At 41.1% G+C, this 23,452-nt stretch overlaps 1 protein-coding gene across 12 annotated transcripts in view; it reads right to left on the bottom strand.

Annotated features, from left to right (window-relative positions):
• PPP6R3 (protein phosphatase 6 regulatory subunit 3) overlaps nucleotides 1-23,452 on the bottom strand; it is a 150,595-nt gene that overhangs the window by 96,901 nt on the left and 30,242 nt on the right. For 10 of the 12 annotated variants that reach the window (XM_023186471.1, XM_023186480.1, XM_023186478.1 and 7 more), the window contains exon 2: nucleotides 3,140-3,290. The gene's annotated coding sequence lies outside the window, so the exon portion shown is untranslated. Of the gene's footprint in view, nucleotides 1-3,139; nucleotides 3,291-18,831; nucleotides 18,959-23,452 lie in introns of all 12 variants that reach the window. The other 2 variants (XM_023186472.1, XM_023186473.1) reach the window with 2 other exon arrangements.

Genomic DNA, 23,452 nt, shown 5'->3' with positions numbered 1-23,452 from the left:
AATCTGATAGGGACATGCTACAACTGATTGTGGTTGTGTACAGAACAATAAAGGGCGTGGTTCAACAAACTTAGAAAACTTAAAAAATTTAAGGTGTTTAAAGCTTACAGTTATTCTTTGATTATTCACCAGCAGGCATTTGGAGACTTTTGAAATCCATCACCCGTTACTGAACCAGTAGCACCAACAGTAAACTTCATTCACTCATGGACTTAACCATCCTGGCTTGCCCTCTGACACAGCAGCTTGATGTGGTAAAGTTTTATTGTGATTTTTTGAGCACAGGACAAAGACTGAAATTTTTCTGAACAAGAACAGCTGTGAATGACAATAACTGAGCACTAGACAGCTGTAGAAATCTGCCTTTGCTGAAGTCTCAATGGCTGACATGTGAATCATCTACTACATTAATGTCATTTAAACAAATTTCTCTGGTTGATAAGGAAGGTCAAGCTGCTTCATACACTTCCTGTAGGAGATGAGCTCTCCATTCCCATAAAAAATTGGCAGTGGACATGTTTTCTGAGCTGAAACTACAGTTACATAGCATTTTGCAGACCCTGATGCAAAGGCAAAGGAAATCTCCATATTTCAAAATCCATTTAGGTGTGCAATTAAGGAGCTTTCACCTAAACTATAATTAGAAATGATTAATTTACTATGTAATGACATGCTAAAAAGTAAGTATCAACAGAAGAATCCAACAGAATTCTACATATGCCTTCCAAATAACGAATATACTCAACTGAAGTAATATGCTTGGGGACTGATAGAGAATGTGGGAGTACCTACCTGTGTAAAAAGACATTTCCAAAGATGAAAAATGTTAAAACCTTGCTGCAGATCAATATTAATAGATTAGATGTACCTTTGCAATAGATTTTGATGAGAGCAACTCTAACTTTAAAGACCAATTAGGTGAAATATTACCCCCCTAGAAAAAAGAATTCCAGTCTTCTCACTAGTAAGAGAGAGCTGTATTACAGAAAATTGAATTCAATTATTACATTTTGAATCTCATCAAAAACAAAGCCTGTGAAAATTTGTTGTGTCTCTTGGTATATAAATACCTTCATAAAATCCTCTTTTTTGCCTCTTTGCCCACAAAACCTAAAATATTTATTATCTGGCCTTTGCAATAAATGCTTTGTTTGCCAGTCCCTGGTCTAAAATGCCCTACACCCACAGTGCTGCTCCTCTCCAGGAACCCTCATAACCACCTGGTATTGATTCTAGGACTCCTGCAGACTGTGAAGGCTTCACTCTAGTGTGGGACAGCATGCTGACGAGCAGTGGTGTGTAAAAGAAGCAGGAGGAGGAATAACTAAAGGTAAGAAATTGTTCCGCAAGCTGCCAAAGCGAAGAATCTCTATCAGCAAAGGAAAACAAAATAAACAACAAGGAGGGAGAGAGGGAAAGTCCCAAAAATATTATCCTGAGAAACGCCTCTGACATTTTAGCTCCTACCACCAAACAATTATATATTTTGTGAAAAGTACTAAAGACACAAAGAAGTTAAAGCTGCTTACTCACAAAATACTTAAAACGTAGTTAAAGAGAAAAAAATAATTCTAAAATAACTTCATTGAGATGCTCTGAGAGTTCACAAAGGAGTGACCACAAGGGAACTGGAATAATCCAAGGTGGTTTGACAGAAAAGGCAGGAAGAAAGCTGAGCCCCAGAAGACGTGAATTCAAATACAAAACAACAATAAAACTCTATGAGGCCGGGTGCGGTGGCTCAGGCCTGTAATACCAGCACTGTGGGAGGCCTAGGCAGGCGATCACTTGAGGCCAGGGGTCCAAAGACCAGCCTGGCCAACATAGTGAGACTCCGTCTCTACTAAAAATACAAAAATTAGCCAGGCATGGTGGTGTGCGCCTGTAATCCCAGCTACCCAGGAGGCCAAGACAGGAGAATTGCTTGAACCCAGGAGGTGGAGGTTGCAGTGAGTCGAGATTGCGCCACTGCACTCTGGCCTGGGCGATGGAGCAAGACCCTATCTCAAAAAACAAACAAACAAAAAAACTCTATGAGACAAGGAGCCACAAGGGGAATGAATACTTGCAGAGAATTCTCCACATGGGATTCAGGCAGAAGAATATGGAGGTGAAGTTGAGGAAATTCTAAGTTGTGTACAAGAATCTGAATATCGGGGCAAGAATAGGACGTCACTGTTTAAGTGCAAGGAAAACTGCAAGGGTTGAGTAGGACTGTTCTTCAGAGGCTGGGGCTGAGGAGACATCATATGCAAAGTAGTATTTTAGATGCCTATGAAACATCCACCTGGCAGTTAGAAGCACAGACCCCTCACAGCAAAACCACCATAAGATCTCCCCAGGCAACAAAGTCTGACCTAGCTTTGTAGCAGTGGAAACAAAAAGAAAAAGACAGTTACAAGAGTCAAGAGTAGAATCAACAGGCCCTGGTAAATCACTGCTCATCAGGATAAAAACAAAGCCGAGTAAAAAGTGACTAAAATTTCAAGTCTTAGAGCTAGCACCAGTTCAGGAAGGTAGATGATTAAATGATTTTTGTCTACCTTCTAGAGATACAATGGGGACAAATGAAATTTGATTAACTATGCTTGCATGTCCCCCAAAAGGAACTACTGTGCCACTTCTGCCACTTCCTAGTAAGTGTCAACTGGGCCAGAAGTCTAATATGCAAATTCAATCTCTAATCTTTAATAAAAAGTTCTAAAGTGATAGAGATTAGGACTCTGAAACACACAAGTGACTGACCAGAAGTCAAATGTCCCTTCGCTGGTATAAAACAAAAACAAACACAAAGAGCGAGCCCCGGTGCCCTGGAAGTAGTGGCCTGGGTGGCGACTCTTTCTCTGCATGCTGCTGCTTCAGCTTACTAGGCCTGGCTGGTCTTTGGCGCCCCTCTCAATAACCCCCTGTAAACTTAGAATCCCTTGAGTTCTGCAGATTTAAGATATACCAAAGCAGACTAAAGAGGGTGTCATTTAACTTCCTAAAAATACCACAGTACCACAGAACCATACTGCACCTAGCTCAGAGAGACTGGTCTCCACCTGGTTTGCTATGACTCCAGGGTCTCACAACAGAACCACAGCTTTCCTTGATGTCATTAATGGAAGGAAACTCCTGCTAATCGTAATGTTCTTACCTTTCAAAACAAGTTTAAAAATTAAAAGAAATGTTTTCTTCTTGGTGGCTCCTTGCCCATTACAGGTTATCCTGGTAACAGTTTTCCTCCAATTTACCGCATTAGCAGATTAGCAGGAATAAAGAGGGATATGGATATGAAACAAGCTCTCCTGTAAAAGAAAAAAAAAAAAGCAGATAATCACATTTAATGATAGCTGCCATTAAAGCATACTGGGTCAGGGTCTTGGGTCACACAGAACTATACCACAGGGAATTGAAAAGTTTTAGTTAATCATTAAAATTTTTCTATACGAACATAAGAAAAAAGGCACTGTCAGCTCTCTACCTTAGCTTTTATCCTACATTACAGTATCCTACATTACAGCTTTTATCCTACTTTACAGTAGCTCAGAAGTAAATACAGATGTCATAATAGCTTCATAATATCAATGAGTGAAGAAGAAAAGTACATATTCTCACCTTTGTCTTCTGAAAACATCAATTCTATTCTTATCCAACATAGAGTCCACTATAAAGGCACCACACTTTAAAACACTAAAATTTTACAATTTCCTTCCTTTAAATGTCCCCTAGCAGTCCACTTAATACGTTTAATAATAATGTCAGGAAGCATGACATTAAGATCACTGAAGTTCTAGCTATACTCAAATTAAATCTCTAATGTCAATTAACCAAACGCCGCACATGAAAAAGACAGAAATTATCTTCCAAGGCACGCACTTCATATATAGCTTAATATTGCGGAAAAAGACTTAAACTGTGGACATTGAATTAATTAGAATTCTTCTAAGTAGTGAAGCCTGACAGGGCCAAAAAAAAAAAAAAGAAATCTTCTAAGAATGCAATCTACAAGGCATCTCCAAAACAACGCTGTTCATCTAATGTCTTTCCCCCGTAAAACTCATACTACATTGTGATATCAACATTTTTCCTCAAGTAAGATAATAAATAATGTTAAACATTTGTTAAAACAAAATCAATCTACAAAAATAACAGTAACAAGCCTAGGTGCAAATTAAAATGAGGATATTTAATTTTAAAAATAAAATATTTTACCAGTTAGGTGGTTTTTGAATATACACTGCAAAAAGTATAATCATCCAAATTTTTGCTTAAAATGAGAACAGACCATGTGGCTGTGCTGCTGGAGTCCTTAGACAAAACAGAAAGGTCCTCTATGGCAAATCCCTCTTCCCTCCAATTTAGGATGTGTATCACATCTAAAGTCCTATTTCCTTAATTTCCTCTCATCTGAAACAGTTCAACGTTTTTTTCCATTCATTTCACTGACATCTTTGAAGAATATGGGTTATGTGTTTCTGGCAGTAGTACTACATAAATGAAGCTTTGTTTCTCCCGGAGCATCACAGAAAGAGACACGATGATGTCAATTTGCCCCATTATTGGTGATAATTTCAATCACTTGGTTAAAATTATATTTGCCAGATTTCCTCACTGTAAAGTGAGCATTTTCCTTAGTAATTAATTCATAATCTATAGAACAATACTTAGAGACTATGCTCTTAGAACGTTCATCCAGTAATTTTAGTGCCAACTGGCAACTCTTGTCTAAATCAACTGATACTCAGTTATGAAAATGATGACGTTTTTGAGGCAGTCTGTCGTTCCTCCTGGCATTCAAACTTCAGTGAGGGATGCTCCCTTCTTCCCACCTTTTTTTTTTTTTTGAGACAGAGTCTCGCTCTGTCGCCCAGGCTACAGTGCAGTGGCGTGATCTCGACTCACTGCAAGCTCCACCTTCTGGATTCACATCATTCTCCTGCCTCAGCCTCCCCAGCAGCTGAACTACAGGCGCCTCACTTCAAGCTCCGCCTCCCAGGTTCACGCCAGGTTCACACCATTCTCCCGCCTAGCTTCCCGAGTAGCTGGGACTACAGGCGCCCGCCACCACGCCCGGCTAAGTTTTTGTATTTTTAGTAGAGATGGGGTTTCACCGTGGTCTCGATCTCCTGACCTCATGATCCGCCCGCCTCGGCCTCCCAAAGTGCTGGGATTACAGGCGTGAGCCACCGCGCCCAGCCCTTTCCCACTTATTCTTTCCTTATGTCATCAGTATGGACTCACAGATTCGTATTTTACTAACTTTTATTTTTTTTTTTTTGAAGACAGGGTCTTACTCTCTCACCCAGGCTGGAGTGCAGTGGTGTGATCTCAGCTCACTGCAACCTCCACCTCCTGGGCTCAAGTGATCCTCCTGCCTCAACCTCCTGAATAGCTGTGATTACAAGCATCACCATCATGCCTGCTTAATTTTTATATTTTTTGTAGAGACGGGATTTCACCATGTTGGCCAGGCTGGTCTCAAAACTCCTGACCTCAAGTGATCCATCTGCCTTGGCCTCCCAAAGTTCCGCGATTACAGGTGTGAGCCACTGTGCCTGGCCAATTAACATCATTATTCACTCTGATGTTCAAATTGTTCCACATTTGGCCAGTGGGATGCTCTTGTGTGCTTTTCATAGTTCTCAAGCACTTCCTCATTTCCTCATGTAACATGTTCTAGATTTGTCTTATGCATTCTCTGTTAGACTATGAAATCTGCCATTTCTCCAAAGAGTCTTGGTTCCTTTTAGTGGGGGATGTAATTTAGAAATGAAGGTCTGAGAGCAAAGTACGTTCAAAGATACTGGGGCTGGCACTTCCTCTGTCCTTTTATAGTGAACAAAGCTGGGAAGGAATGTCAATTTCCTATGTTCCAACTCTGTTGTGTATCCCTGACTTTTAAATATGAATAAAAATCAAGGATTACCAGACACCTCCAGAAAGCCTCTACCAAAAAAAGTAGCAAAACAAACAGAAAAATGCAAGTTAAGAGGAAAAGACAATCAGAAAACAGGAAAGAAAACTGAAACCTAAAATGGAACATTTTAGCAACATTTTCCAACACCCAACCCACAGGGTAGGTTCTTAAAAAAAAAAAAAAAAGAGAGAGAGAACAAAAAACAGAAGGGAGGAAATCAGATAAATAATTCCCAAAAATGTTCCTGAAAATAGACCCACACCAAGGAACATTACTGTTAAACTGCATGACCCTGGCACAAAGAAGAGCCTGGGTCTTCTACAACCAAAAATATGGATAGTTTCAGATTTCTCAAGAACAGAAAACAAAAAAGTAAAGTAACACAACACACCCATTAGGATGGCTACTATCCTATCCTAGGATAGGAAAGAAGAAAAAAATAACAGGAAATAAGTGTCCATAAAGACGTGGAGAAACTGGAACTCTTGCGCACCACTGGTGGGAATGTAAAATGGTACAGCAGCTATGGAAAAACCATATGTTCATTCCTCAAAAAATTAAAAATAGAATTACTATATGACCCAGCATGTCCACTTCTGGTTCTACACTCAAAAGAACTGAAGGCAGGGTCTTGAAAAGACACTTGTGTACCGTGTTCACGGCAGCATTCCTTACAACAGCTAAAACATGGAAGTAACCCAAGTGTCCATCGACAGACAAATAGGCAAATGAAGTATGGCAGAGATGGAGCATCCCTGTCCAAAATGCTTGAGACCAGAAGTATTTCAGATTTCCATTTTTTTGCATTTTTAAATATTTGCATATATATAATGAGATATCTTGGGATAGGGCCCAAATCTAAACATATAATTAAGTTGTGTTTAAAGTATACTTTATACATATATCCTAAAGGTAATTTTACACGCTATTTTAAATAAACTGTGTATTGTGTGTCTATATTGTAACTGCAGCCAGTCACATGAGGTCACGTGTTGTACAAGGTCAGGTGTGGAATCTTCCACTTGTGGCATCGTGTCGGCACTCAAAAAGTTTCAGACTTTGAAGCATTTCGAATTTTCCAATTAGGGATGCTTAACCTGTATATACATGCAATGGAATATTACTCAGTCTTAAAAAGGAAATTTTGATATATGCTATGATGTGGATGAACCATAAAAACGTGCCAAGTAAAATAAACCAGTCACAAAAATGACAAAAATGTCTTTTGATAAAGGCACAAGACTATGTAATTCCAACTTATTGGAGGTACTCAGAATAGTCAAAATCAGAGCCAGAAAGCAGAATAGGAGATGGAGGATGGTGATGACTGCACAATGTTATGAAGGTATACTATTAAACCGTACACTTAAAATGGCTAAGATGGTAAATTTTGTTAGATGTATTTTATTACAATAAAAAAATGATGAGGCAATGTCTAAAGAATTCTGAAGAGATGTGTTCTGGATGAATGTCTGTTCCCCCACTCTTCCATTCATATGTTGAAGTCCTAACTCCCAGCATTGTTATATGTGGAGAAAGAAAGTAATTACAGTTAAATGGGATCATAAGGGTGGGGCCCTGATTTGACAGGATTAGCGTCCTTATGAGACACCACATGCACATGAACCCAAGGAAAGGCCATGTTGAGACAGTCTGGGCCATAATCTCGAAAGACACAATCTTGAATGCCACAATCCTGAATGCTGAATGCTCATCTGCAGTGGATTCTAATTATTGACTGGATAACTTTGTGAACATTAGAATTCTGGGCGTGTTGGCCGGGCGTGGGGGCTCACACCTGTAATCCCAGCACTTTGAGAGGCCGAGACGGGCGGATCATGAGGTCAGGAGATCGAGACCATCCTGGCGAACACGGTGAAACCCCGTCTCTACTGAAATACAAAAGAAATTAGCTGGGCGTGGTGGCGGGTGCCTGTAGTCCCAGCTACTGGCGGGGGAGCTGAGGCAGGAGACTGGCATGAACCCAGGAGGCGGAGCTTGCAGTGAGCCGAGATCGCACCACTGCACTCCAGCCTGGGCGACAGCGACAGAGCGAGACTCTGTCTCAAAAAAAAAAAAAAAAAAAAAGAATTCTGGGAGTGTTTTTGAATGTCGGTTTGTAAGCTCTTCTGAGCTAGTATGACTTTTCTTTCTCTTCTCTATGCTCTTCTCATTGTTTCAGGATTGCCCGCCCCCCACCCACCACCTCACCCCGCCAGCTCCTGGTTCTTTGTCCCGGCCATCTCCTGTGGTACTGCGCTGTGTCTGCCTTGTGGAGACCCTGAGGAGGTCATGGATGGAGTTACCAAGCCCCAGCAGGCTGGTCCACTTCCTGGCCTCCACAAAGTATGTGTCCTTTTGCCTCGGGAGACCAGCTGCTCTGTAAAAGCTGCAGCCCCCAGCAGAATGTGGCCTGTTTTCTGCTCATTTCACAAGAGAGTGAGCCCCCCTGGCTCAGCTGCCCACCTGCATGAAGCTCTGTTAATGGCTGGGACCCCCGCAGCGCCTGGGCCCTGGCGCCTGGTGCTGGGCCTGGGCTTCAGCTTCTCTTCAATTCCCACCTACTCCACATCTGGTCCTGGGAGATGTTCTTTCCTTTTGAGCCTGAAAGATCAAAAGCTCTAAAGTCTAAAATCCTGAAAATTACAATTCCAAAAGATCAAAATCCAAAAACTATAATTCTGGAAAAAATAATTTAAAAAAACTTTTCAAAGACGTGTATTTACGTTTTTAAAGGGGGATTTCAGGCCAGGCATGGTGGCTCACTCCTATAATCCCAGCACTTTGGGAGGCTGAGGCAGGTGGATGGCCTGAGGTCAGGATACCAGCCTGGCCAACACGGTGAAACCCCATCTCTACTACAAATACAAAAATTAGCCGGGCGTGGTGGTGCACGCCTGTAATCCCAGCTACTCGGGAGCCTGGGGCAGGAGAATCACTTGAACCTGGTAGGCAGAAGTTGCAGTGAGCTGAGCTCACGCCACTGTACTCCAGTCTGGGTAACAGAGTGAGACTCCATCTCAAGAAATAAAAATTAAAGGGGATTTGAGAAACATAAAAAAATAAGAGAACACGTCATAGGTCACTTTACACAATAAAATAGGCAATAATCAGGCCGGGCGTGGTGGCTCAAGCCTGTAATCCCAGCACTTTGGGAGGCCGAGACGGGCAGATCACGAGGTCAGGAGATCGAGACCATCCTGGCTAACACAGTGAAACCCCGTCTCTACTAAAAAAATACAAAAAACTAGCCGGGCATGGTGGCAGGCACCTGTAGTCCCAGCTACTCGGGAGGCTGAGGCAGGAGAATGGCGTAAACCCGGGAGGCGGAGCTTGCAGTGAGCTGAGATCACACTACTGTACTCTAGCCTGGGCTAAAGAAGGAGACTCTGTCTCAAAAAAAAAAAAAAAAAAGGCAATAATCACATGCATATTTTTGCAAGGATACAAGGTATAATTCAGGTCTAATAATGACAGTCACATGGGTAGACAAACCACATTCATAAAGAAATAGGTATAAAAAAAAAAAAAAAGACATGCATTAATGCATATAACAGCCAGCATGGTGGCTCAGGCTTGAAATCCCAGAGCTTTGGGAGTTTCTGACAGGTGGAATGCTTAAGGCCAGTTCAAGACCAGCCTGGGCAACATAGTGAGATCCCACTCCTCCAAAAAAAATTTTTTTTAATTAGCTGGACTTTGGAGTACACACCTGTAGTCCTAGCCACTCAGGAGGCTAAGGCAGGAGAGTCGCTTAAAGCCCAGGAATTTGAGGTTACAGAGAGCTATGATCACACCACTGCACTCCAGCCTGGGTGACAAAGCAAGACCTTGTCTCACTCATTCATTCGTACATACATTAAAATGCATATAACTACGGTTGGTAATTGTATGCACTGAGCTTTATAACTGCAGTCATCTAAAATACCATGACAGACAACCTATGTCTTTTGATGAGATCTACCAAAAACCACGATGGATCAACATCACATATGCGGTTGCTCAGAGAGCTGAGATCTTGAATTTTGTCTTTCACAAATGCAGATACATAAAAAAGACATCTCTTCATTTACTGAGGAAGTTTCAACAGTTTTACACATATGTACAATGCTTACACACAGAGTCAACACGGAGTCAAATGTGCAAAAAATGCATAAAACAAAAAGAATATATACCACTTACACCCCTAGTATTGAATATGATTTGAAGACTAAAAACATAGCATAGCAAACTGGCGCTACGTGTGAATGGGCAGAGGTCTTATAGGACTGAATAATTTGGCAGAAGAGATTTCTTGTAGTTTTTGTCTGTTTTCAGATCTACGTCTATGATCTTCAAAACACTCGTTACACTTGTATTTGAAGAGTGGTTGTGGTCTTCAAACTCTGTAAGTATATGTTGTCTGTTTCAAAGTCTGTTGTGTCCAGCTGTTGCAATTAAGCAATTTTCTGCTTTCATAGCCCCAATAATAATTAACTTTAACATTTTCATCTTTCCCCATTAAGTAGCCTCATACACTTATCACAGCCTTTGTGTAAGGGAACAATTTCACAGATCTGTTCCACTGTGTTTTAAGAAACACAGTAAGAAGGAATATTTGACTTCCCCAGTACCAGATTTGTATTAAGCTTCTTCAGCAAGACAGAACTGATAAGATATGTATACAGATATATGAGAGGGGATTTATGTGGGGAATGGGCTCACGCGATTATGGTGCTGTGAAGTCCCATGACAGGCAAGCTGAAGACCCTGGGATACCGGTGACAAGGCTCAATCCAAATAGCCTGAGAACCAGGGACGCCAGTGATCTCTAGCTCTGAGTCCACAAAAGCCTCAGGACCCAAAGTGACTGCTGGTGTACATCCTGGAGTCCAAAGGCTGGCAACCCTGGATTTCTCAGGTCCAAGGCAGCAGAAGAGTCTGTCTGCGCCCTGGTTGATTGGATGGTGCCCGCCAACACTGAGGGCAGATCTTCCCCACAGCCCACTCAGACTCACGCATTAGTGAGTGAGGTATTATCAATTACAAAATAGGGATAATGACTAATAACAGGAATGGAAAAGCACTTGTACAATGCCAGCACAAAAGGTTTGTAAGGGCAGACATTCATACCTGACGTTTTGTGATTAAGCAAGTGTATTCAGATGCTGTTTTGAGAATCTTTCCATCTCCTCTGAAATACTCTCACAGACACATCCAAAACCTAATGTTTCACCAGGCTTCTAGGTATTCCTTAGTTAAGGTGTCATCTAAAACTGAGTCCACAAGTCCACCTATTGTCAACCTGGCACCCACACTCATCTCCTTAAACCATACTTAATTTACGAATAAAGACAATAACAAGGTAATAATTCCATCTAACGTGATGCAACTATCCTATGTACAACAAAAAACATACTAATCCCTTCCCCAGTAATTGGCTTTCAGGTTTCAACACTCATGATTTTAATCTTTTGTGATTTTCAGAATTTTAGAGATTATGATCTTTAAGGATTTTGATCTTCAGGGATTCTGATCTTCAGGTATTCCAACATTTGGGATTATGGTGCTCCAGATTGTGTCATCTGGTATGATGACTGGCACCACATGTGAGAAGAGATGGTGTCTATAAACCAGAAAGAGGCCACTCACTAGAAACCAAATTAGCAAGAAGTTTGATTTTGAACTTCTAGCTTACAGAACGTGAGAAAATAAATTTCTGTTGTTTAAGCCACCCAGCCTATGATATTTTGTTATGGCAATCCTGAGCAGACTAAAATAGAAGGAAAAATTTTCCCAACCCAAAAGCATACACCCAGATAAACTATATCAATCACGAGTACACAGAAAGACACACAGTCTCAAAAGATCTACCTCCTATACACCTTTCTCACTGAAAACTACCGGCAACTATGCTCCACTAAAACCAGTGAGAGCAACAAGGTAACACAGAACACAGGAATAGGAGATCCAGTGGGGAGGAAAGAGGCAAGAAGAACCCCAAAGGTCGCAGAATGGGAGGGCCAGCAGTCCAAACTAGAAAGATTCCTTCAAAAGGATAAAGCTGAGGGAAGATCTGAACATGTAACTGGCTAAAAGTCTGAGGCTAAATTAGTGATAAGTACACTTAAACACACACACACACACACGCACACACGCGCGCGCGCACACACACGGCTGGGCGCAGTGGCTCACGCCTGTAATCCCAGCACTTTAGGAGGCCGAGGCAGGTGGATCACCTGAAGTCAAGAGTTCAAGACCAGCCTGGCAAACACGGCAAAACCCCATCTCTACTAAAAATATAAAAAGTAGCCAGGTATGGTGGCACACACCTATAATCCCAGCTACTCAGGAAGCTGAGGCAGGGGAACCACTTGAACCCGGGAGGCAGAGGTTGCCAGGAGTTAAGACTGCCGACACTGCACTCCAGCCTGGGCATCAGAGTGAGACTCCAACTCAAAACACACACACACACACACACACAGAGTAACACGGTAACACATTTCCAGAGGAAACCAAAAGTTGTTTAGGAAAGGAAAGTATTTGTAATTTACCACTTAACAGCTATAAATAGTATACATGGGCCGGGTGTGGTGGCTCATACCTGTAATCCCAGCACTTTGGGAGGCCAAGGCAGGTAGATCACAAAGTCAGGAATTTGAGACCAGACTTCCCAACATGGTGAAACCCCATCTCTACTAAAAACACAAAAATTAGCCGGATGTGGTGGCGCATACCTTAATCCCAGCTACTCAGGAGGCTGAGGCAGGAGAATTGCTTGAACCCGGGAGGCAGAGGTTGCTGTGAGCTGAGATCGCACCATGACACTCCAGCCTGGGCGACAGAGCGAGGCTCTGCCTCAAAAAAAAAAAAAAAAAAAGTATACATGGTCGTAATGTAGTACACATGGTTGTAATGAAAAAACAAAATAGTGATTTAACCAAAATGTTAACAAACATCTACTGGGTGGATAGGAAAGACAGAAAATGGGGATGAAGGTGCAGTAAAGGAAAGAAGAAGAGAGAGCCAATTCTTATCTTCTATGTCAGAAAATCAATAGATACTGCTTAGAACTAAAAAAATCTGCAAGTATACACACAAGTATGAAGTCTTCAAATATAATCTTCAGACATATGGAAGTAAATATATATTTTAACTGGTTAAAACAGCCCAAAGTATTACACTATCTTCAGGAAAGGGAAAAAAAGAGAGTGGGATACTTAAGGACTCCTGTTTGTCTTACCCAATCTCCTAGAATAGTTGACTCCAAAATATGGACATATAAAACTTTAGCTTAAAGAAAACTTCGAAGTTTTTAAGAAAAAATGCTGGGGCTCATGCCTATAATCACAACACTTTGAGAGACCAAGGCAGGAGGATCACCTGAGCCCAGGAGTTCGAGACCAGCCTGGGTAACATGGCAAGACCCCATTCTCTACAAAACTTTTAAAAATCAGCCAAGCATGGTAGCGCACGCCTGTGGTCCCAGCTACTCTAGAGGCTGAGGCAGAAAGATCACTTGAGCCCAGGAGGTCAAGGCTACAGTGAACTGTGTCGCGCCACAGCACTCCAGCCTGGGCTACCTAACAAAATCCTGTCTCAAAAAAAAAAAAGAAAGAAAGAAGAATGTTGGACTGGGAAGAAGTATTAAATGTTGAGACACCAGAGAGCTGTAATATCAGGTCACACAGGTATTGAGAAGCTAAGACAAATCACTTAACCTGAGTATCCATTTCTTCATCTATAAAATAAAATAGGCCAGGTGTAGTAGTGGCTCATGCCTGTAATCCCAGCACTTTGGGAGGCCAAGGTGAGCCAATCACTTGAGCTCAGGAGTTAGAGGACACCCTGAGCAACATGGTGAGACCCCACCTCTACAAAACTTACCGGAAAAAAAAAAAAAAATAGCCGGGCACAGTGGCTCACTTAAGGTCAATAGTTTGAGACCAGTCTGGCCAAGAAGGTGAAATCCCGTCTCTACTTAAAAAAAAAAAAAAAAAAAAATTAGCCGGGTGTGGTGGCGGGTGCCTGTAATCCCAGCTACTCGGGAGGCAGAGGCAGGAGAATGGCTTGAACCCAGGAGGCAGGGGTTGCAGTGGGCTGAGATTGTGCCATTACACTCCAAACTGGGCAACAACAGCAAAACTCCGTCTCAAAAAAAAAAAAAAAAAAAAAATTAGCCAGATGCAGTGGCTTGTGTCTAGTCCCAGCTACTCAGGGAGCAGAGGTTTCAGTGAGCCAAGACTGCCCCACAGCACTCCAGTCTGGGTGACGGGAGTGAAGCCCTGTCTCAAAAATAAAATAAGACAGTTGGAATAAATTAACTCTAAATTTTCTTGTTGCTTCAACAATGTATGACTCTAATATAAAAATAAAGCTTTAAACATGGTACCAGTGGCTACAAAAAAAATTAAGCAGGACTTGGTTTAAAAAAAAAAAAAACAGAGAAGTAAAATAAAAAATTAAAATCTGCTTTAAGCCCTGTAGGACTGAGAAAGTATTGATGGTGAAGGAGAAGTCAGACAAGCATGGTTGAAAAAATCAAGATCCAAGGTTTCCTATCCTCACAGGGAAAGAATTTAACTGACAGTATCCAGACATACTATGGCACAAGACCACTAAAACAAGCTAAGCCACAAAGAGATGCTTTGAAAGTTAAACATAAACAGATGAGGGTGGAATCCATGAGGATGATGAAAGGTTCTCCCTAAAGAACACTAAAGCTGAAAAGGGGGGAATTATCCAAGTATTTAATTTCTATTTACATCATAATTAAAGGACGGAGTGAGAAAGGGACATGTTTAGAGTAAGGCTATTCCGAAACACTGGGCTCTGCCGCACAGCATCATGAAAGCTCATGAGGAAGACTATGGTTTTAATCATCAATAATATCAGATGTGGTTCAGTAGTTGATAGCATTAGACTATTCTCTTTGAGGAATGAATCCAAAGCCCCTTCTCTCCAAAAAAGAAATCAAGACAGGAAAAGAAAATAGTATACTTTTATTTTTAGCCAATCATTCCTTCAACAGACTGCATTTTTCTCAACAGTCCCACAACCTAACCCTGTCACACAACCTAACCCTGTCACAAGATTTCTCTTCTTTTCAGTACTGCTGACTCTGACGAACACCAATAAAGAGAATGCAAGTGCAACATAATGATAAAAATAACGTTTCAGAATGAGGACTGCTTTGGACTAAAACACCAAAACCACAAATTCTCAACTAAACAGCATCTAAGTGAACTTGCTTAATTAATCACAAAATTTGAGAACAGCAGGAATGAAAACTATCCTTACAAACCTTTTGTGTTGGCATTGTACAAGTGCTTTTCCATCCTATTATTATCATCCTACCTGTTTTACAGTCGAGGAAAATAAAGGAATTATTATCATCCTCCCTGTTTTACAGTTGAGGAAAACAAAGGATTTACCCCAAATCACTCTTATATGGACACTAAATTTATTTAAAAACAAAAAGCCAGCCAGACGCGGTGGCTCACGTCTGTAATCCCAGCACTGTGGGAGGCTGAGGTGGGGGGATCACGAGGTCAGGAGTTCGAGACCGGCCTGCCCAATGTGGTGAAACCCCATCTCTACTGAAAATACAAAAATTAGCCAGCTGTGGGGGCAGGCGCCTGTAATCCCAGCTACTTGGGAGGCTGAGGCAAGAGAACTCCTTGAACCCAGGAGGCAGAGGTTGCAGTGAGCCAAGATAGCGCCATTGCACTCCAGCCTGGACAACGAGAACAAGACTCCATCTCAAAAAAACAAACAAAAAAAAGTCAAAAAAACTCACTTTGAGTGGGCCGGGGGGGGAGAGCAGCAGTAATCTGCTCCCTATCCTCTCATATAAAATTTTTTTTTTTTTTTACACATGAGGTCCTGCTATGTTGCCCAGGCTGGTCTCAAACACTTAGGCTCAAGCAATCCTCCCACCTCAGCCTCCCAAAGTGATAGGATTACAGGTGTGAGCCACCTCACTCAGCCTCATATAAATTTCTAATATAAATACCATGAGATTCCTGATGTAAACTCACAAGAGGAAACCATAGCTATTGCATAACATGCAAGAAAGCATTTCCTCCTGAGAGCATGTATCATACACAACTAAAGATGCACTCTCCATTAGACACACAGGTAGTATCACAAAGCTTGGACACACAAAAGCAAAGAACTCTACTTTTTAACCGGCATCAGGAAGTCCCAGGACAGGCCACATTAGAATGCCCTCCTAATGCAGATCTCAACAATCCCATTGCTGCAAGTATTCTCACACGTTTTCTAAAACACCCAAGTTTGAAGAGATGGAAGGTAATGAGATGGGAAGATAATTCATCTCTATGAGGATTTGTTCACCATTTTTACCTTCAATGCATAGCACACTGTAACTTTAAAAATCATCCACAAAATTTTGAATACAAAAACCATCAAAAATAACTGCACAAATGCCCATAATCAGGAAACAACCAACTTACATGACTATTGATAAATAACCTAATTCCCACGTCTTCAGAGGCATCTTCCAACAAAAATCTATATTTTTTTGTTGGAAGTTGCAACTCGATCAGTCAATTTCAGAAAGACCAACCATTTTAATGCAGGCCGAGGTAGGAGTACCAAGGCTTCTAAGCCAATAATCAATAATCACCATACCAAAAAAAAAGAAAAAAAAATGCAAAAAGACTACTGTGTAAAGTACAAAACACCCAAGGTAAATCCATACTATCACCTTCTAAAAGCAAAATCATGTATGTAAAGTACTTGAAGTAAACACCTTGGCACCTAATTGGATTACATTATTGTCTGGCTATGCACCCTAATGGACACTCAAATCACTGCAGGTATACATGAAGCCAACACAATCTAAGCTGCTATTAAAATAGAACCAAGTCATAAATTAGTACATCGACATCTGAAGTAAGGCCCAAAGAACTCTCTCTGCCTTTTGTAACAACAGTGGGCAAGGACGCACAGCAAAGGTACAAATGACTACATGATCCCAATCACCAAGCTATATTTAGTGGACTCAGCCAAGGTACACAATCAACCTTAATTTGATGTAAAAGCTGTAACTTCCATAATCCATAGTACAAAGGTAAAAAAGACTAAAACTTCTTATATGGAATCTTGGCAATCAAGTGGTTACTATCTGAGATAAGTGTATAAAGATTGCTGGAAGGTGAGAGGAATGGGGAAGATGATGGTCAGGGGAGACAAAGCCTTAATTAGGAGGAAAAAGGAATTTTTTCTTTGAGATATAGTGCATAGCATGGTGAATGTAGTAAATACTCATCCCACTGTGCATTTCAAAATCACAAAGAGAATTTCCAATTTTCTCCCCACAAAAAAGTATTTGTGGTGATGAATATTAATTAACTTGATTTAATTATTCTGCATTGTATACATAAATCATGACATCACTTTGTACCCTATAAATAATAGCTATTATTTATCGATTTACAATTAGGATTTTTTTTTTTTTTTTTTTTTTTTTGAGGCGGAGTCTTGCTCTGTCGCCCGGACTGGAGTGCAGTGGCCGGATCTCAGCTCACTGCAATCTCCGCCTCCCGGGTTTACGCCATTCTCCTGCCTCAGCCTCCCAAGTAGCTGAGACTACAGGCGCCCGCCACCTCGCCCAGCTGGTTTTTGTATTTTTAGTAGAGATGGGGTTTCACTGTGTTAGCCAGGATGGTCTCGATCTCCTGACCTCATGATCCACCCGTCTCGGCCTCCCGAAGTGCTGGGATTACAGGCTTGAGCCACCGCGCCCGGCCTTTTTTTTTTTTTTTTTTTTTTTTAAGTATAAAGGGCTGGGAGTAGTGGTTCATGCCCACAATCCCAACACCTTACCTTGGGGGCTGAAGCAGGAGGATCACTTGAGGCCAGGAGTTAGAGACCAGCCTGTGCAAAAGAGCAAGACCCCGTCTCTATCAAAAATATAAAAATTAGCCAGGTGTGGTGGTGCACACCTACAGTCCCAGCTATTCAGGAGGCACACCTACAGTCCCAGCTATTCAGGTAAGAAAACTGCTTGAGCCCAGGAGAACTCAAGCCTAAGGTTGGGATTTTTATTAGGTTGGTGCAAAAGTAATTGTGGTTTTTGCAATTAAAAGTAATGGCAAAATCCATAATTACTTTTGCACCAATCTAATAAACTGGTAAAACAAGACACCTACAACACAGGGGGGAAAAAAAGAAACAATCTCATACAGGTTCTTATCAGTGTCCAAAAATAAAGAAAGAAAAGGCTCAGGCCAGGACTAGTTGTAGCACTATCCCAAGCTCCAAGAGTTAAGTCTTTACTCCCAGTTTTAAACCTAAACCTTCTAATGTGTAGCTGGCAATTCTAGTCATACTCATATGCCTTGGTCTCCACCACTAACATTTCTAAAACAAGATTAACAAGAAAGGGAAACACTCTGCAGCTGAGCGGTCCAATTCCACAGCCACACACAGTTACTAAGCACCTGAAACATGGCTAGTAAAGGCAAAGGAGCTGGTTTTCTGTTGTTGTTCCACCCCACTCCCCCAGGAGCTGAATTTTAAATTAATTTTAACTACTTATATTAGGTTGGTGAAAAGTAATCATGGTTTTTACCATTACTTTTTAATTGCAAAAACTGCAATTACTTTTGCACCAACCTAATACAACGTTCTACTAGATAGCACTGCTCTGACTCACGTTAAAACTAAGCACACACATACCAAGATCCTCTCTCTCTAAATAAATAAATAAAAATAATTCAATTTAAAAAAATCTAAACACAGAATAAATGTTTATGGTCTGTAATCTTGGATGAATAAATTTCCATCTTCTGGGTCTTAACTTTCTCAACCAAAAAGTGTAGAAGAGTTTCACTCGACTGTGTCCACGATTCTAAATGAACTAGTGCAGCATACAAATTAATATTTTTCATTCAAATAGTAATGTAATTAAAGCCACATACCCCTTAAAATTATAGGAGGTACCTCAAACTGATGACACAAGGGTATTATATGACCCCTCCATATGGCCGAGGAAGTTCTGTCACTATTTGAGCAAGTCACCACATCTCTCTGAGCTTGTTTTCTTATCTGCAAATGAGAGGTTTAGACTAAATGATTACTTAAGACACTTCAAATCCTAAAATTCTTCATTCCTTTAGATCTAAGAAGACATAGAAAAGAACAAATAAAATAAGTGAAACCAAGATACTCAAAGAAATAAAGAAAAAAATATATAAATACCAGTGTAAACTCTTAAGAAATTAAGTAAATGGAAGCCAGACCCCAGGGACAGAGGATGTAAACTGTACAATGCCAGTGTGCTCTGCTAGGACGCTGATTTGGTCTACTGGCATGTGCCTAGTTTTTCATTTTTGCTTTAGTCCACATGTAAAAACACGTCGCTATCTCCAAAGAAGGCCAAACTGCAAAAAGTTCCATATAGCCACGTGCATGTAGCTGGGATGAGAACACACAGCTCACAAAGGTTTGGACTGTTCTTTCCCCCAACAAAAACTTGACCAAGAAAATCTTCCCACACTAGACAGCTGAAGTAGAATCCCCATTTGCTGCTTTCAGGGCTCTCAAATTGCATCAGGAGCTTGCTTACTTTGTCAGTGAGCCAAACCAAGTAAAACGGGATGCTCTCTTGACAAGAGGTACAATTACTTTTAGCTGCAATAAGGTAAACTGAAGTGTGCATTCATCCATAAAGATACTCTAAGATACCCTTTCCTGTGGTGTATAGCCTATTACATATACGAAATAGGAAAGAATCCACTCAAAAGAATCCTAACAGGTATCTGGAGAAGGTAATATAGCCTACTGACTTAAGTGAAACGCGAAAAAGTAGAGCGTCAGGGCAGAAGGACAAGCTCTACACAGCTCTTTTCAAAGGCACCTTTCTATATACGTTGTGTGGCCTATACCAGACCCACCTGTATGTTTCTCAATCTTGACAAATTTTAATGAAAAAAAAAGTAACTCTCAAAGAACCTGACTTATAGCATAGTAAAAAAAAAAAATATATATATATATATATATATATACTTTCTTCAGGAATATAATGCTTTACCTGGTATAGATGTTCTTTTGTTTTACTGCTGATTTAACCAGGCCACCACTGATGACCATTTAGTTTTCACTTTCTGCTATTACAAAAACATGCCAGCATTTCCAGAAGTGGATCTGCTGGATGAAAGAATGTACGCTTCTAATTAGTACATGGCCAAGCGGCTCTCCACGGAAGCCAGGTATATCCACATCCCCCCAGTGATGTGTGAAAGCCTGTTTCCACACACCTGGTCAACAATGCATTTGCTTTTCTCTTGAGTGAGGCTGAGCACTGTTCATATATTTAAGAACCATTTATACTTTACTTTTCTGCCAACTGTCTGTTTATATACTTTGTCTACTTTTCTACTGGGTTGGTCTTCTCAATGATTTGTAGGGGTTATTTTAAAAAAAGAAAAAGAGTCCTTTGTCTGATACCATTCCCTCTTCACCTCATTCCAATCTGCAATCTCTCTACCACTCAGTTCAAACTGCTCTTTCAAGTCACTGACAACCTCCAGATGGGGCTAAATCCAAATGAAACTCTTCTGCCCTCACTTACACCTCACTCTCAGCAGCATGCAAGGCAGTCCCCCAGAAGACTCTCCTCATTAGAACATTCTCCTCGCGTGGCTTCTCTGATGTCACACACTCGTTTTCTCACTGGCCATTTCTCAGTCTCCCTAGTTGGAGGGCTGCTCCTCTCCTTCCTTCCTTCCTTCCTTCTGTCCCACTGATAACACAGAGGCTCCCACAGAGGTCAGGCTGCGGACCTAGCACACTTTCCTGAGTGCACCACATTTGCTTGAAGTAAATTCACATTTGTTTTATTTGTGTTGTTTCCCCAGCAACTAAAACAAAGCGCTGAGAGATTCAAGACAAGTTCTGTTGAATAAACGAAGCCATTTCCGTGGGTTTTTAAAATATTCCTCTCCAGGCCGGGCGTGGTGGCTCACGCCTATAATCCCAGCACTTTGGGAGGCTGAAGCAGGCGGATCTCACAAGGTTATGAGTTCGAGACCAGCCTGTCCAATATGGTGAAACCTGTCTCTACTAAAAAATACAAAAATTAGCTAGGCGTGGTGGTGTGTGCCTGTAGTCCCAGGTAGTCGGGAGGCTGAGGCAGGAGAATCATTTGAACCTGGGAGGCGGAGGTTGCAGTGAGCCAAGACCACATCACTGCACTCCAGCCTGGGCGACAGAGTGAGACTCAGTCTCAAAAAAAAAAAAAAAAAAAATCCTCCCCATAAACACAACTAAGGTCCAAATTTATAAAACCAAAACAACCATCACGGCATTTCAAACACAGACATTGCCCGATGACTAGCAGACATTTCCCTTCGGATATCTCACAAGCACATGGTATTTAATCTCCAAAATGGAGCTTTTGCTCTCCATCATGCACTGCCCACCCAACCCAACCTCCTCTTCACCATGCTCTCCCCATCTCAGTAAAAGGCACACCCCAGTTGTGAAAGGCAGCCTGGAAAATAGCCTCTTTTCCCTTTCAATCCAATTCACCAAAACATTGTCAGTTCCGCCTTACACTTTCCCTTCTCTGCATTTTTTGCCACGGCCTGGAATAAGGTAAACTGGAGTGTGCGTTCATCCATAAAGATCTTGTAAGATACCCTTTGGACACAGCTTCTTAATTCATCTCCCAGTCTCCTCTGGCCACTCCAACCCATTGTTTACTTGGGTTCTTGGTCAGCGCCTCCTCCAACTCCCATGTGAGCATGAACAAAAACAGTAATTCTGATATATAATGTCTACTATGGTAGCCATATAAGGCTTTTGAGCACTTGAAATGTGACTAGTTTCATCTACGAGGTACTAAGAGTATAAAATATGCAATGGAATCAAAGATTCAGTACAAAAAAAAAGTGAAAATATCTCATTTTCCTACTGATCATATGTTGAAATAATATTTTGGATATATTGGGTTGTATAAAACATTAAAATTAGTTTTACGTGTTTTTTACTTTCTTCATGTGGCTACTAGAAAATGTAAGATTACATACATAGCCTGTATTGTCTTTCGCAGAAACACTGTCCTGAGCATTTCATGAGGGTACCAGCCCCATGTCCATCATCTTTAACCATGTACACAGTAAGTACTCACTTAATAGTGTCAACAGGTTTTTTCAAACTGTGACTTTAAGCAAAACGACATATGGCAGGTTCTTGGATAATGCCATCCCATTATAACACTGATGAGGTAGATAAAACTGTTTTAGTTCTATGTCGTTTTGCTTAAGTTTGCAGTTTTCAAGAACCTGTTAATGGTGTTAAGTGAGGACTTACTGTATGACCAAAGCACAAAAAGCACTAGGATTGGCCCAGGGCAGGAACCCAAGGTATCTGCTGAATTAATTAGTGGCCAAAAAATTGGTATCATTTACATACATTCACTTATAAACAAAACATGAAAAATGTAATTATTACTTGAAGTTGAATGATACTTTAAAAATGCAGTTGAAATTAAGAAAACAACTCTTTCAGTTTAAACTTTGGATACACACGCATTTTAAGAAATAATTTGAAGGCCGGGCACAGTGGCTCATGCCTGTAATCCCAGCACTTTGGTAGGCCAAGGCGAGCAGATCACTTGAGGCCCGGAGTTTGAGACCAGCTTGGCCAAGATGGTGAAACCCCGTCTCTACTAAAAATACAAAAATTAGCCTGGCGTGGTGGCACGTGCCTGTAGTCCCAGCTACTTGGGAGGGTGAGGTAGGAGAATCGCTTGAACCCAGGTGGTGGAGGTTGCAGTGAGCTGAGATCCTGCCACTGCACTCCAGCTTGGGCAACAAAGTGAGACTTCGTCTCAAAAAAAAAAAAAAAGGTTTAAAGTGAGAGTCCAACAAAGTTTATTCTCCAAGAGAAACTTCCTAAAGATCCAACGACCAGTACACAGAAAACAGAGCTACACAACACTGTGGGGAATACCACAAAACAAGGAGCCCAGTCCTCCCACAAATGGATAGCATGGTGGGAGACGAGCAAAAAATGAGGAACCCATAGACTGAAAAAAAAAACAGTGGCTCTTATTTGGATCCTGATTTGCCACTGCCAAAATTAGAAAACCACACAAAAAAGTTATATGAAACAACTGGAACTTTCAAGTCTAAGTACTGAATGATGTCAGGCAATTGCGTGTTCATTTTATTTTTAAGATGTGAGGCTTTGTGGTTGTTACGGTTAAGAGTCCTTATTCTCTGAGGACATATACAGACATATTCATAGAAGAAGCAATAATTATTTGAATATCTTCAAAACATAATGGACTATAAAGGAAAAAAAATTGAATAGAACTTCTTCACCTCAAAAGACATGATGAGGACCCACAGAATAGGTAAAGATATTCACAATACATACATCTGACAAGAGATGCCTGTCCAAAATACAAAAATCCTACCAAGTGATGTTTTAAAATACATCTCAGCTGGGCACAGTGGCTCTTGCCTATAATCCCCAGCACTTTCGAGGGTCAACGTGGGAGGAATGCTCAAACCCAGGAGTCTGAGACCAGCC

The sequence above is a fragment of the Piliocolobus tephrosceles genome, chromosome 13 (genome assembly GCF_002776525.5).
Source record: "Piliocolobus tephrosceles isolate RC106 chromosome 13, ASM277652v3, whole genome shotgun sequence".
NCBI classification, from domain to species: Eukaryota; Metazoa; Chordata; class Mammalia; order Primates; family Cercopithecidae; genus Piliocolobus; species Piliocolobus tephrosceles.
This window is presented reverse-complemented; position numbering and strand designations above follow the sequence as displayed.